This window comes from Pezoporus wallicus, unplaced genomic scaffold (genome assembly GCF_028554395.1).
Source record: "Pezoporus wallicus isolate ANWC-B61680 ecotype Strahan unplaced genomic scaffold, APGP_CSIRO_Pwel_v1 contig_5485, whole genome shotgun sequence".
NCBI classification, from domain to species: domain Eukaryota; kingdom Metazoa; phylum Chordata; class Aves; order Psittaciformes; family Psittacidae; genus Pezoporus; species Pezoporus wallicus.
In genome coordinates, this window is record NW_026641550.1 from 3,787,496 (window position 1) to 3,801,235 (window position 13,740).

Below are 13,740 nucleotides of genomic sequence, written 5' to 3' on the forward strand. Positions count from 1 at the left end.
AATTTTCCTCAGGAGCTCCTTATCCACCTAAGGAGGTCTCCTGGCCCTCCTGCTGCACTTCCTTCTGGTTGGGATGCAACACTCCTGAGCTTGTAGCAGGTGATCCTTGAATATCAACCAACAGTCTTGGGCCCCCCTGCCCTCTAGGGCTGTATCCCATGGAACCTTACTAAGCAGGTTCCTGAAGAGGCCAAAGTCTGCTCTTTTGAAGTCCAGGGCAGTGAGCTTGCTGCACGCTCTTCTCACTGTCCTGAGGATCTCAAATTCAAGCATCTCGTGATCGCTGCATCCAAGGCTGCCCTGGAGCATCACATTTCCAACGAGCCCTTCCTTGTTGGTGAGCACGAGGTCAAGCATGGCACCTCTCCTTGTCAGCTCCTCTATTACTTGCAGAAGGAAGTTGTCTTCCACACAATCGAGGAATCTCCCGGATTGCCTGTGCCGGGCCGTACCGTCCTTCCAACAGATGTCAGGGTGGTTGAAGCCACCCATGAGAAAAAGGGCCTGTGAGCGTGAGGCTGCTCCTATCTGTCTATGGAGTGCTTCATCCGCAGGTTCTCCTTGAGCAGGCGGTCTGTAACAGATCCCCACAGTAATGTCTCCCATCACTGTTCTCCCTTTAACCCTGACCCACAAACTCTCTGTGGACTGCTCACCTGTCCCCAGACAGAGTTCCATACTCTCCAGCCTATCCCTAACATAAAGGGCAACTCCCCCTCCCCGCCTGCCAGGCCTGTCTTTTCTAAAGAGCCTGTAACCTTCCATTCCAACACTCCAGTCATAGGAGCCACTGATACAGTCTATGTTCAGTGACCACAGAACATTTCCTTAAAACAAGTTACTCTTGGCAGTGGGTTACTTGCAATATTCTTATTCACTCTGGCTGTATATACTTTTGGAGCAAAAGCATTTGACATGCAGGCCAGAGATACACTATTCTTCCATAAACTTTTCCAGTATTGGTTTGCCAAAAGGACAGTTAGAGTCACGTATCACTTGAGATAAGTATCATAACTAACTAAGACCAGTACAGCCTCAATCTGAGAACTGCAGAGAGTTTCCTACTTGTGCATTGAAGCAAGCAGTGGTGTATGAAGCTGAGATTTTTTACAGCACTAGCAGGAGGCCATCTGGGGAAGTGTAAAGCAGTACCCTATTAATGAAGAAGGAAGGACTTTCCCTGGGTAAACGGTGCTGCCTGCATCACTGCTGTGTACAACTGTTCACATGCTGGAGTCTGTGGGAGCCCAGCAAGGTCCTCCTAAATTTACAACACACAAGACTATGGACAGAAGCTTCCGTAATAGATATGTGTGCGCATGCACACATTTTACAGAGGCAGAGGCTTTGATGACTCAGTCATACACTGATTTAAATTTTAAAACCATAATCCTTAGTTTGTAGCACTTAAGTTCAGGGACATGAGACAAAAGTTAAGTTTAGAAATCACAGAATCATAGAATAGTTAGGGTTGGAAGGGACCTTAAGATCATCAAGTTCCAACCCTGCTGCCATGGGCAGGGACACCTCAAACTAAATCATGTCACCCAAGGCTCTGTCTAACCTGGCCTTGAACACCACCAGGGATAAATAAATTAAATAACTATACCAAATACTAAACATAGGCTCACATATGAGTGTTGCACTTCTCTGGTGATCCTCTTCTTGCACTCAGGTGATAATTACCTGTCTTTCAGATGATATTAATGAAGCCTAAAACTTGTTTGCTTTCCTCTTAAGTATGGTATCATGGGTCTATGATATTTATTGTGAAGGACAATTACAGTATCACCGAGATCTTTTATCACAGATTACTCAGAAGCAGCTTAAATAGAATATTCACAGTTTTTCATATAGGAGTAAAAGGGACAAAATTATTTCCCAATATGAAGGTATCACTGGTTTCCTTAACACTCGACTTTCAGTTTTATTAAGTCTATTATCACCTTTGAGGTTCTCAGTGATACTGCGACAGATCTGCAAATTCTACCACTTTCACTAAAGGTGTCAGCCTCAATGTATCATCAGAAAAGTCCTCCTGCTTTGATTTTTCTGTTTCCATCATGTAGAATTCCTCCAGTATGCGGAGCTACCTTCTGTAACAGTGACCCTTATCTGTTTCCATTCAAACATTCTTTTCTTCATGATCACAGTGAATTAATAGCATGTGTCAAGGCAACCAGCCCAATGTCCTTATTTCTGTTCTCTCACTTAACCATCTTCCCCATTTCTGTTTTACATACTGCTGGTCAGAATTATAAAAAAAATTTCTTTTGCCACAGGAACCTTATTTAATTTAGAACTTATAAAGCATCTCACACACTTGAGCATGCTAACAACCAATGGCAACATTGTTTTGCCTCCAAATAAGTCTGTAAAACCACATTACCTGCTTGTGTGGTACCTAACGGATTAAATAATTTAGAATTATAACCACATTAAACTTTGTGAGCCAAGGCAGAATTTAACTACAACTCTGACAGGCTTTGGGAGAAGAATGAAGCAGCTTTGCAAGTCCTTTAAGTTTTCTTCCCAATATTACCGAAAGCACAGATACTCCAGCATAACAGATGCTTGCAAAGAGCAAAAAACATAAGACAGGTGCTTTATTTTCTGAAACAGCATGTCTAACATATCTTGTGTTCTTTAACTTAAGTTACATGCGTTTTCTGAGCAGTAACAAAGCTGTGACTGTCTTTTCCCCTGTGCTACACCTGTGTTCTCAAAACTACAAAGGCTTTGGGTAGTTCCAAAATCCAAACTTTTACAAAACAGAACTCCTACTTAGGAGCACTCTATGTAAAGACAGCAACCAGCCCAACTTTAATCTCTGAAGAGCTACTTGGCAAAGCACCAGAGAGAGGCAGCAACTACTCCAAGCAAGGTACATTTAAAACCCTTGCTGGGAGATTCAATCCATAAAGCTTTAAATCTGTGTACCTATAACGACAACACAGATATAAGCCAAGCCACTGAAACTGCCATGCTATCAAAGTTTACAGATTACCTTTTGTTCCGCAAAACAATTTTTAAAAAAGTGATCAGAAAGCAGTGAACCGTTCTCTTTGACCTTGAGTTATTCAGTGCATCACCCCCTTAGAAATGATCCTGAAAGAAACGCTGTGCCCCAGCCAGATTTCTTGATAACATCGTAACTGGTGTTCATTATGCTCTTGTGTCTCTGCCCTGTAAGGTCTGAAAGAGCAGAAGTGAAATACAGGCTTGACAAGTTTCCTACTTCCTACAGCTAACTCACTTCAACTGGTATTATTCCTGTCTTTCTTATCACATCTATAATGAAGCATACAAAATCATTTGGGGATTAGCTAGTCTTTGACCTAACCTACCTGAATTACTATTAAAATACACTCACTGTTCTACTTTAGCTGTTAATACATGTGCATGTCATTATTCAGCTTGGTTTAAGAAATTACTTTCTAATAATTTTTGATCCATACATGGAAAAATGTAGGTGTACAATGTGTTATATCTAGTAGTTAACCTCAATGTTCCAGGATGGTGGACATTTTTTCCAACTCCCATTAACAACATAACTATACATTCATAATTCATATTTTCTATACTCTTTAGTCATTTGTATACTCAGTGATTATTTCTAAAAAAAAAAAAAAAAGAACAAAGTTTTATGGCACACGCAATATGTTTTTTGTCTAAAAGAGGAAAATATGTAAAATTTTACACACCTTTTCTAATCATATTAATGTAGAAAAAGTTTGCAAATGTTAAAAGTCATCCTGTCTTCAGGATTACAGCTACAAAACCAGCCACAGTTAAGTCTATTTTACATTTAAAACAGAGATTCTTATTTATGGAAAAACACATTGTCAAAAACAGTATAGGATTTGAAAATAATTTCTTGAAGGATCCATTTTCAATTAAACTACGGGCATTAAAATTTCTTCCTGCTTACCACCCCTGTAATTCCAGCTATGTAATACAGAGTGTTCAAACTCATGTATTATACAAATATTGCTGAATTCTATTGCTTCTGGTCCATTGGAGTTCTTTTAATTTGGTTTAGGATTGTTTGTTATTCCTGTCATTTTTCATAATAAAATCTCCCCCTGAGCAAAGGATAAATTATGCAAAATTTATTCTGAAGACATTCAAAGAGAAATCCTTAATTTCAGAAAAGGCTTTCAAGATTTGCTCATTTTGAGGGTCCTTAAATTTGGTATAGTTTATAAAATGCTCTGTCTCACTTCGGGTAGATTTTTATGTCTGAAATTCGTACTGAAGTGTCAATCTGTATGACGTGGGTATATTCTAAGGATGCCACTGTAACTGATTAGGAGGACTGTTTAGCTCAAGAAGATTTGCAGAAGAAATGTATCTGACAGAAACTTGTACTGGGGTATCAGCCATATTTCAAATTAGAGTGACACTAAATCAGAAATAAAGTGATTGGTCATGAGGGACAGACGGATTTTGAATATATAGATATTACACCCAGTTGTACAGTAATGTAAACCAGAATGAACTGCAAACTACATGCTAGTAATGAAATGTAATTTTTAGATACATATGTTGAGCCCAAGGACATATAAGGGTTTACATATATATATATATAAAGGACTGACCTGTCTGCAGTGCACTCTTTTCCATTTTATAATCTGGTGAGGTATCTGTGTGCTCTCTTGCACAATAGCAGCCTTGAAAGCACCAGGTTTTCCAGCATTCCAGAAAGAACAAAAAGAGCAGAACAGAAGTGATTCAGAAGATACAGTGTAGCATGAATACTGAGCGGTACGTGGCGGTCAAGCGCTTGCTGTGTGGGAAAGACCACTCGTGTATTCACGACACACAAATTCATTAGACACTGAAAACCTGCCCTCACTGTTTCACCTTAATCTGTTACTCAGTCCTCCACCCTACTTCCAGTTTTCCAGCAATTCCAAGTTCCACATGGATTTTTAGCCCAATGATCAGAGGTGCAGCAATGAAAACAGTGTAAGATAGGAGCTCCAAGGCACTCAGTGACCTTATTGCCTGTGGAAGCCTTGAAGAAGTGTACTTGAATTATCAGATGAAGTTCAAGAAAGGGTCACCAAGAGCCCACCACAAGATATTTCAGCGTCCTTTTTCTCCAAAGCACATTTTATAGGCCATTACAAATGTCACATGATTCAGAAATGATAGACAAGCTCAGTCACCTCCATGATACAAATTAATTTACTGTGTAAAGTCACAAACTATTAAATCTAAACTATGTTCTCACTTGAGGAAGCCCAGAATTGCCAAAGCCAAGAGGGGTTTTTTGAAACTAATAGACTTTTTTGTTCTGCTGCATACATTCAATTTCAGGGATTAAGTTATGGGCAATACTCCATGTCTAAAACTGCTGGCACTGTTTCCAGTTCTGGGCAGACTGGTTCATCAAGTGTATTGAATTCTGAATTAAAAAAAAAAGAAAAAAAATCCAGTATTACAGAAGTTACTTAACTGTAATTGAAGTAAAAGTTACAGAAAGACACAGTTAAAACTTCTTCCCTGATTCTTCCATTATGATCCAAGGAAAAGGACAAAACATGTAACATCCAGTTGCCAGAGAGGTCTCCTGTATATAAACTTGTATGAATGTGTTCTACAGGCATCTATGGATTTGGACAGAGCTGTAACAGAAAACAGCAGGCCAAAGACAGGAACATTACCTGCTGAAAACACAGCATATGAAAATTTTCCAGGGACTAATAAGCTCTGAAGATTAGTACTCATGCTGAATCTGTAATAACTAAGGCAGGACATCAACAGTCTGTTCAGTCTGTTCAATCTGCCCAAGGCCATTATGATGAAAAACAGACAAAGAGACTCGGACCACATCCAAGAGGGTGGTGACTCCTATATGCAGATGAAGACTGCAATATTACATTTACACCCAAAGGATCAAAGATCCCTCTGAGGGACATTCCAAGTACCCACCTTGAAGCCACAGGGTGAAATCTGAGCACAACCCTGGGGGTAGCCTCCCAGCTGCTGGTCCACAGGTAACAACGAAGTGAGCATGTGAGCAAATGCCAGTGACTAACTGAATGTGTTGTGCAAATAGTTACCTTCTTTTAACAATAACAGCTTGGTTCTACTAATAACAACAGCTTAATGAGTAATAAGTGTTTGCAGAAATTGTTTCTCTCTCTGCCTTGCTTCAATTCCCTATCAGGGGAGTTTACAAAACAGTCATTTAACTTCCTGTAACATTCCAAGTTGAAGCCCCAGATCAGAGTACATAGATCATAATCTCTGGTAAAGGAAAAAGACGAACGATTTTCAGCTTTTATTGCCCTCATGACTTCTTACCGATTCAGTCCTTGAAATTAATGGCAGAGGCTTCCAATATACTCCATATATGTATGTATTCATGCAGCTTTTACCATGTTTTATACGTGACAGAAGAAAAATAAATTTATGCATTGTGTTTATCCTGATGCCATTTTATATAAAGTTCTTTTGAAGAACAATGTTATAATCTTTAAAATTCTGATTAACTAAGTTTAGGCAGAAAATACAGAAAAATGATATACTCTTCTGCATTTTTATAAGCAATCACAATGGATGCTAAACCACAAAAGCCTGGGAAAAAAAAAAAAAAGGAAAAAACCCTCTATGACACCACTAAACTCATTTCACTACACTACATTTCCAGTTTTTGACTTTTGAATTTTCTCCCTTAAAATCTAAGACTGTTCCACCGTATCTGTAGAAAGTACCTTCCTTCCCTTCTATTCAGTTCAGAAGTATGTGGCATACAAACCTTCTACTGCTATTTCAGCTTCCTTGCAACTAAAAATCTCAGAATTTCATCAGGATTTCCAGACAGACTCACAGGGGAAGGATGCTGAGTAATGAATACTTGTGGACACTACAAATCTTAAAGGATTACACTTCCCTAAAAATATTTCTTTATACTGGATGGTCAACATGTGGACATTACATTGCTAAAAGCACTAACCAACAAGATTATAAAACGTTGGTGACGGTTTCAGAATCCTTGCAAATTCTGTAGTTATTTCTGGCTTGACAGTGAGCTTTAGAAGTAACTCAGCCTCTTCCTGCACACCTACATTCCTCACCTTTATTTTAGTGCCCATTAATTCTTTTTCTTAACAACGTGGCCTAGATCAAAACCATCACTGTACTATCACCTTTAGAGACTCAACTTTTCAAATTGAATTTGTATAAAGTTTATGAGAAAGCTGTTAGCATTTCCATTCCAATCAGTTCCTGCTGGAAAAACAAAGCAAAATTCAAGAAAGAATAGAAACTCGGTTTCTTAATTGTATTTCCAGTCTAGCTTTGAATTTTTACTTGCTTACTCAAGCAAGGCAGTCTAACTGTAAGAACTGAATTCTACCAGGTGCCTGAAGTGGAGGATTTAAGAGCCACAGATGCAGGCCAGAGTCAAAACATCCTTGCCCTTTCTCAGGGGTCTGACTGTGCAATTTAACTCATTCCCAGAAACAGCTATGAACTGAATTTTCAGCAGCTCCATAGGCAGATCATTTATAGCTTTCCAAAAGGGTACAACCTCTTTTAAAACCTACCAGCTCAACTTGTCTCCCACAGCAACAAAAACAGATTTTCATTTCAGCAGCTGGTCAAATAACTTCAAGTGGTTTGAACTTGAGCTGAATCTAGCTCTAAAATAAAACTGTCTTTAAACTTTTGTAAAAATCTATTTAGTAGCTTTGTCTAACCACAAAAAACTTATTCATGGGTAATTACCTTCCTTTGAATTCATAGCACAAATTTGCAGTTCTGGCTACACACAGACTGCTGAGCACTATGGTAGATTTAAAGATATAGCATAAAAGAAGTCAAATGTTTTGACCATTTTTAAACAGAGAAAAAGGAGGAACCAGGCTTTCATAGGTCAGACAGTTTATGTAGTTCCTGGAAAAACAGGGAGGAAAACATGCAAAACTATTTTTAAGCATCCAGAAAAGAGCCAACTCTGATTTCCTACCCACAGCTATAACGACCAAAATGAATCCCATCAGAGACTGAGTGGACTTGCAGATAAGAGAAATCATAGGTATCTTGATGGTTTGCAAGGCTTTCTGCAGTACCTCACATGCTGTTCTCACAAAGAAACCACACTATGAAACACAGTGCAAATAAAACTAGAAAGCACATACAAATCTTCTGGAAAATGCTACCTTGGAATACGTCAATCATTCAGTGACAAATATGAAGAATTATATATTGATTTTTCCTTCATGGTCTGCCTTCCCCTCCAGCCTTCACTTGCCATAAAAATCTTCACTCAGGTCTTTTTCTGGCAGAGTAGCAAGCAATAAATAAAACCATACTGTTGAAGAAAAACAAAGTAGTACAGAGGTTCATCAGTCAAACTCAGACATTAATCAGTCTTGGTTTTCCTTACACATGAAGTGCATTCTGCATGTTACACCATACATTATCACATGTGCATATGTGGAGTATCAGGGGCCAAGCATCTTTGATTCACCAGAAGCAGTTATCACAGCTGTATCTAATTCCCAGGTCATGTAATGCCATTTAGTTACAGAACTTAACAAGAGAGCTCAGAGGTAGTATTGGTAGATCACAGTACAAGTATGGTTGAATAAGTGGCCTTGTTCCTTTACCTACTCACTTTTCTTTCCTTTTCTCCCACCTCCTGATCTCCCCAGGTCTCTTTCTTACTTTTAAAAGAATATCCCTACATATTCCCATTGTATGATCTTTGTACTGGGCAACATCAGCTAAAGTAATAAGTATCACTGAATCTGCTATGCTGATGAATATTAGAAATAAGGGAGATGGTCCCTTTCTTTTGGGCATTTAAAGAACATTAACTAATCAACACCATCCAAAGCTGCATAGTCTCACCTGCAAATGAGAGTGGTGCACTTAACAGTGCAATTGGTTGCCTCACACATCATAGAGTACATGAAACTCTATGAAGGTCATCCCAGACAGCAGAATCTTTGCTTGCCCTAGCCATGACCATAGCTTCCCTAGGACATTATGCCACATCACTACCCACTAGTGCCCCAAGCACCATGCTCAAAGGCTAGAGCAGCCCTGAACTGTCATCTCTCCTTATTGTCTGCTCAATGGGGAGCTTACTAGCCTTTTCTTTGATTGTATAACTGCAAGGTTCAGCTGTGCTCCCTCTCCTTTAGTTGTGAGAAGAGCAAAAGGAGTCCTTTGCACAAGCAATGCCATTCCAGATGCTGTCTTGCTGCTTGGAGTTACAAAGTTCTGAAGGAGAGAACAGCTAATATTGCCTGACAGGATAATATTGTCAGCCAAGGATGGTTTAGTGACACACAGGTAATTATTTATTTTGAATAGGTAAAAGCATATGAGTTACCAATGAAGACTGAGCTGTTTGTGTGTGGAGATTCAGAACTACAAAACCTATAGCCACCTACAAGAGGAGGAACTAAACATCATACTATATCTGCTGGTACCCAAGAATACCTATTTCTAGTGCTTGTAGAATTGTAACTGGTTAAGATGGATATGGGGGATCTGCAGCCACTCATACATGAAAGGGTGTCAGGAAACTTCCTGGAGACCTCTTAGAAGGAAGCAAAAGCAAAGCAGCCTCAGAAAAATAAACAGCCATCATAAAGGCATAAAATACAAGATGGTTGGTTTGCTCCCACAGAATTGGTCAAATACAACTTGTCTGGTAGACAACACCAAGAAAGTGCATATGCTATCCTAATAGAAAGAAAAGACTCTAAGCACATTATGTATGGCTTCTACAATTGTTAAATATAGTGACAGATCTAAGTTATGGTTAGAGTACATGGAGGAGGATACAATGTCTGATCATGGAATTTATTTTATTTTTTCTCTTGTAACAATGGGTATATTTAACAGACAAGTGCCCGGATGTAAATAGATGAGGTTTTAGATTGAGCAGTTTTGTCTCGACACCTTGTTTGGGCATGGACAGATGGCAGAGAGGCAAATACTGCTTGCGATGAAGGCTGCTGAAAACTGAGCTTTTGGAGATTGGGTAGGCACTTTCAGATGTAAGACAAGGTCTCACATCTTTGTCCACCATGGTCATGGCATGCCCACCGTTCCCTTCTTGTACTGAAAGACTTTAGGAACTCCCCACTATACACCGTAAAAAAAAATACCCTGTACCTACTCCTATTCCTGAAGCAAATTATTTTTGAGATCAAACAGTAGTTGTTATTCACCTCAGTATAGTAAGCAGGGTGCTTAATACAACTAATACAGAGAGAAAAATTCAAGGAGACACACTTCAGTGGAATTAAAGGAAAGGTTCAGTAGCTGACTGACATAACATTTTCTGTCTGGGAGCAAGGTAATTATTTGATGACACACAGAAAGAGAGAAGGAAAGAGATAGTAAGAGGAAATGAATCTTTTCTCTAGGCATCACAATGTTTTTAAAAAAATACTGTAATTACACCAATAATTGAAACTGGATTAATTACACTATTGAAAATACATACAGAAGCGTTAGAATCCTCACTGCAGTTAAAGGTAGCATAATCATGAAGCTGCATTCACATTACTGCCCTCAAAACAGCTGCCATCTCCTATTCTCAGTAGAGATGAACCCAATTGTACTTTATCAAGATCCCTATTTTTTAAATGGCTATTTCTTCATGTTATTTCCACATGATGGAAATCCAGCTGATTCTGAGATGATCATGAAACCTAATGCTTTCACAAATTCTAATGGAACAAATCTCAAGGACAGAGAGTTCCCAGACAATCAATAGTTGCCTTGAAAAAATAAAGAACAGGGAAATAAAAATTATCAAGAACATAAGGTATTATGGATCCTTAATTTTAGAGAAAAAGATTCATTTTTACACTTAGAATTAAAGCATTCTGATAATTTGCAATGCAGCTAAACATAAAATCCGTACTAATCACATCTAAATCATGTTCTTACACTGCTTATTAAAATATGTATCTCTTTAGTCTGTAATTTGAGTTATGCAAATACCAGCACTACCACTTTTACAACTGAATGCAATAGGGAAACAGAGAAATTCAGCTCCAAAATGATGATGATAGTGCTGCTGATGATAACAACAATCTACAAAATAGCATTTCATAGTTAACACACTTTAGAGTGAGAATTTTCTACAGATAGCCTACTGGAGATAATGAGTACCCAGAATAATTTCTGAAACAATGTATTTAGCAGTAGGTGGATAAAATAGGGGTAAAAGCCAAGAAAAGTAGCATTTAAGTTCTGAACAATATGTTGACTCTCATGTATATGACTCAGCATCATTGCAATTGCTTATTAAAACACCCTGAAACAACAACAAAAAATCATGCCTCATTTTGCTTAATTGTGCTCTTTTCTCTGAACTGGACACAACATTTATGGTAAGCATAACCTAACTGATGGTTATGAAATGATAAGACCATTTAGACAGATGTCTGATTCTCCATGGACATTTTTTTCTCCAGGAGAAACAAGAAAAGCCTGCAGCCTTAACTGTTTTTTCTGAATTTATGGTGGCAGAACTGTCCATCTGGATTAGTGTCATTTGCCCTTTTAGAAAAAAAATCAGTGCCTGTAAGGTTTTCAAAGATAAATTATCTATGTGAAGATTCTATGTCGACCTACTGTTCATTTGGTTTTTTTTTTCTACTAAGACAAACTCAGATGAGGGTTTTCCCCAAAAAGAGAATTATATTTACAACTTCCATCAAAACTATCCACTAAAAATTTGAAAGCACCAAATGTTGCTATGTTTAATGCTCTACAGACAGTCCCTAAAAGTCATAAGGTCTTCCTAAAACGAGCTAACTTAAAAGAAATCAACAAGGCAAATGTATTGTTGCAGCTGTGATACTCTGGCAGAATCACTGGAGCTGTCTTGGAGAAGTGGAACTCAGTAACGTGGAGCAGTTCGCAAATAGCTATAGATCTGTCCATTGCAGAAGTAACGCAAAGCTAAAATAACATCATACATAGACCCAACATTTTTTTTCTAAAGACAAGAATAACAATTGTTAAATAATCTGCTTACTGGTTCACAATTTGCAGTTAAATAATACAGACAAAATTATTTTCATAGAACAAGATTCTATCGCCAGACCCACTACAAAGGATTATGTTATGAGCATCCTGTAAAAAAAAATTAGTTCACAAGTTCAGGCTGGTAATACAATGTATCACATGTACAGATGCACGTAACAGTTGTATGTCACTTCATGTGCTATTTCTCTCCCTATGCTAATGCAATGAATTAAATTCATTAACAGTAAGATGACAAATAATATTTTATTAAAGGATGACACGGTAAGAGTGCATAACATGGATGGCAACGTGCTACTTCCTTCTAGCAAAGAATCATATATGTTACACTAGGCAAGGAAGGACAAGTTAAATGCCTGTCCATTCTTGATGTTGTTGGAAAGACCACCAGGTTCTAGCAGTAATGTGAATATAAAACATAAGAGATTAGCACAAGCTCTTCTTGCTCTGTTTGACTAGTTACTCTCCAGAGAGAAAAGAAAAAAAGGATCTCATAACAAGGGATTTTTTAAGAACTACGGGGAGAGGCAGGAGGTGGGAGAAAAGAGAGAAACAAAATCTATTAATTACAGATTTTCATCAGCACTGGATTAGACGCCTCATCTTCTTTGAAAGTTCTAATTAACTGAAAGCAATAAGCACTAGCTCTACAAATAAAAAGAAAGAATGTAAAACTGAGTTAAAATGACATTACCATTTTCCAAGTAACATTCTTAACCACAGAACAGCTAATGTTCTTTTAATAATTTAGGTCTTCACATATTGGCTTCCCATGGCACCCAGTTAAACAGAAGAGGATAAATTAACTTAGTCTTTGCACCTCCTGTGAAATAAGCATGCGTACATGTGGATGAAAGAATATAAACAAAACAGAGACATAAATCAGTATTTTGATTTTTAAGCTTCCTAACTTCCAAAAATGACACTGGTATTTTTTCACTTTCAAATTTTTAAAATACATTCAAAACTAATAAAAATAATTCAAGAGTGTGAGTTGGTTACAGTAAGCAGACTATTTCAACATCAGCTATTTATATTTGAAAACTCAGTATTTCCCATTATGAGATAGCCTACAAAAAATGAGCAGTCATTGTAAAAGCTCTAAACAATAAATTCAAAGAGCCAAATATAATCGCATTTTATGTCTTCAGCAGCTGACACATCCTATGCAATTTGTGGTATATACTGAGAGTAGGCAGAAATACTTTTGCTTTCAGATGTATATGTGAAGGGACAGAATTACTGATAAGTAGTTTTGATTTCATAGTGGTGTAGCAGGATACATAAATTGAAAGAAAAGGTTTTTTGTTTAAACTGATTTACATTGTTGGCTGACTTTCATTCTTACAGTGAAAGGAACTATAAATGCTATTTATGCCCATAATAATGAAATAACAAGTTGAATTATTGTACAGCCATCAGTCTTGTATGCTTTCTTGTTTTGAGATTCAGATTACAAAAAATACAAATTCAATTTTTTTTAAAATAGATCAAAACTTGCCTTCAGACGTGATTGCTGTTATTATTGCTTATAAACAGCTATTTATATCAAGTAAAATGCACCAAATAGCCATCTCCCTTCTATATTAAAACAGGCTGTTTTCCTTATGAGAATTTGATACAAGAATGTCAGGAAGAGTTACATTTCTCACTCAAAAATAGCAAGAAAGAAGGAAAACACCTAAAACCTGAAAGATTAATGCCAAT

At 37.7% G+C, this 13,740-nt stretch overlaps 1 protein-coding gene across 2 annotated transcripts in view; it reads right to left on the reverse strand.

The window, feature by feature from the left end:
• CDKAL1 (CDK5 regulatory subunit associated protein 1 like 1) overlaps positions 1–13,740 on the reverse strand; it is a 390,007-nt gene that overhangs the window by 92,032 nt on the left and 284,235 nt on the right. The window lies entirely within an intron of this gene.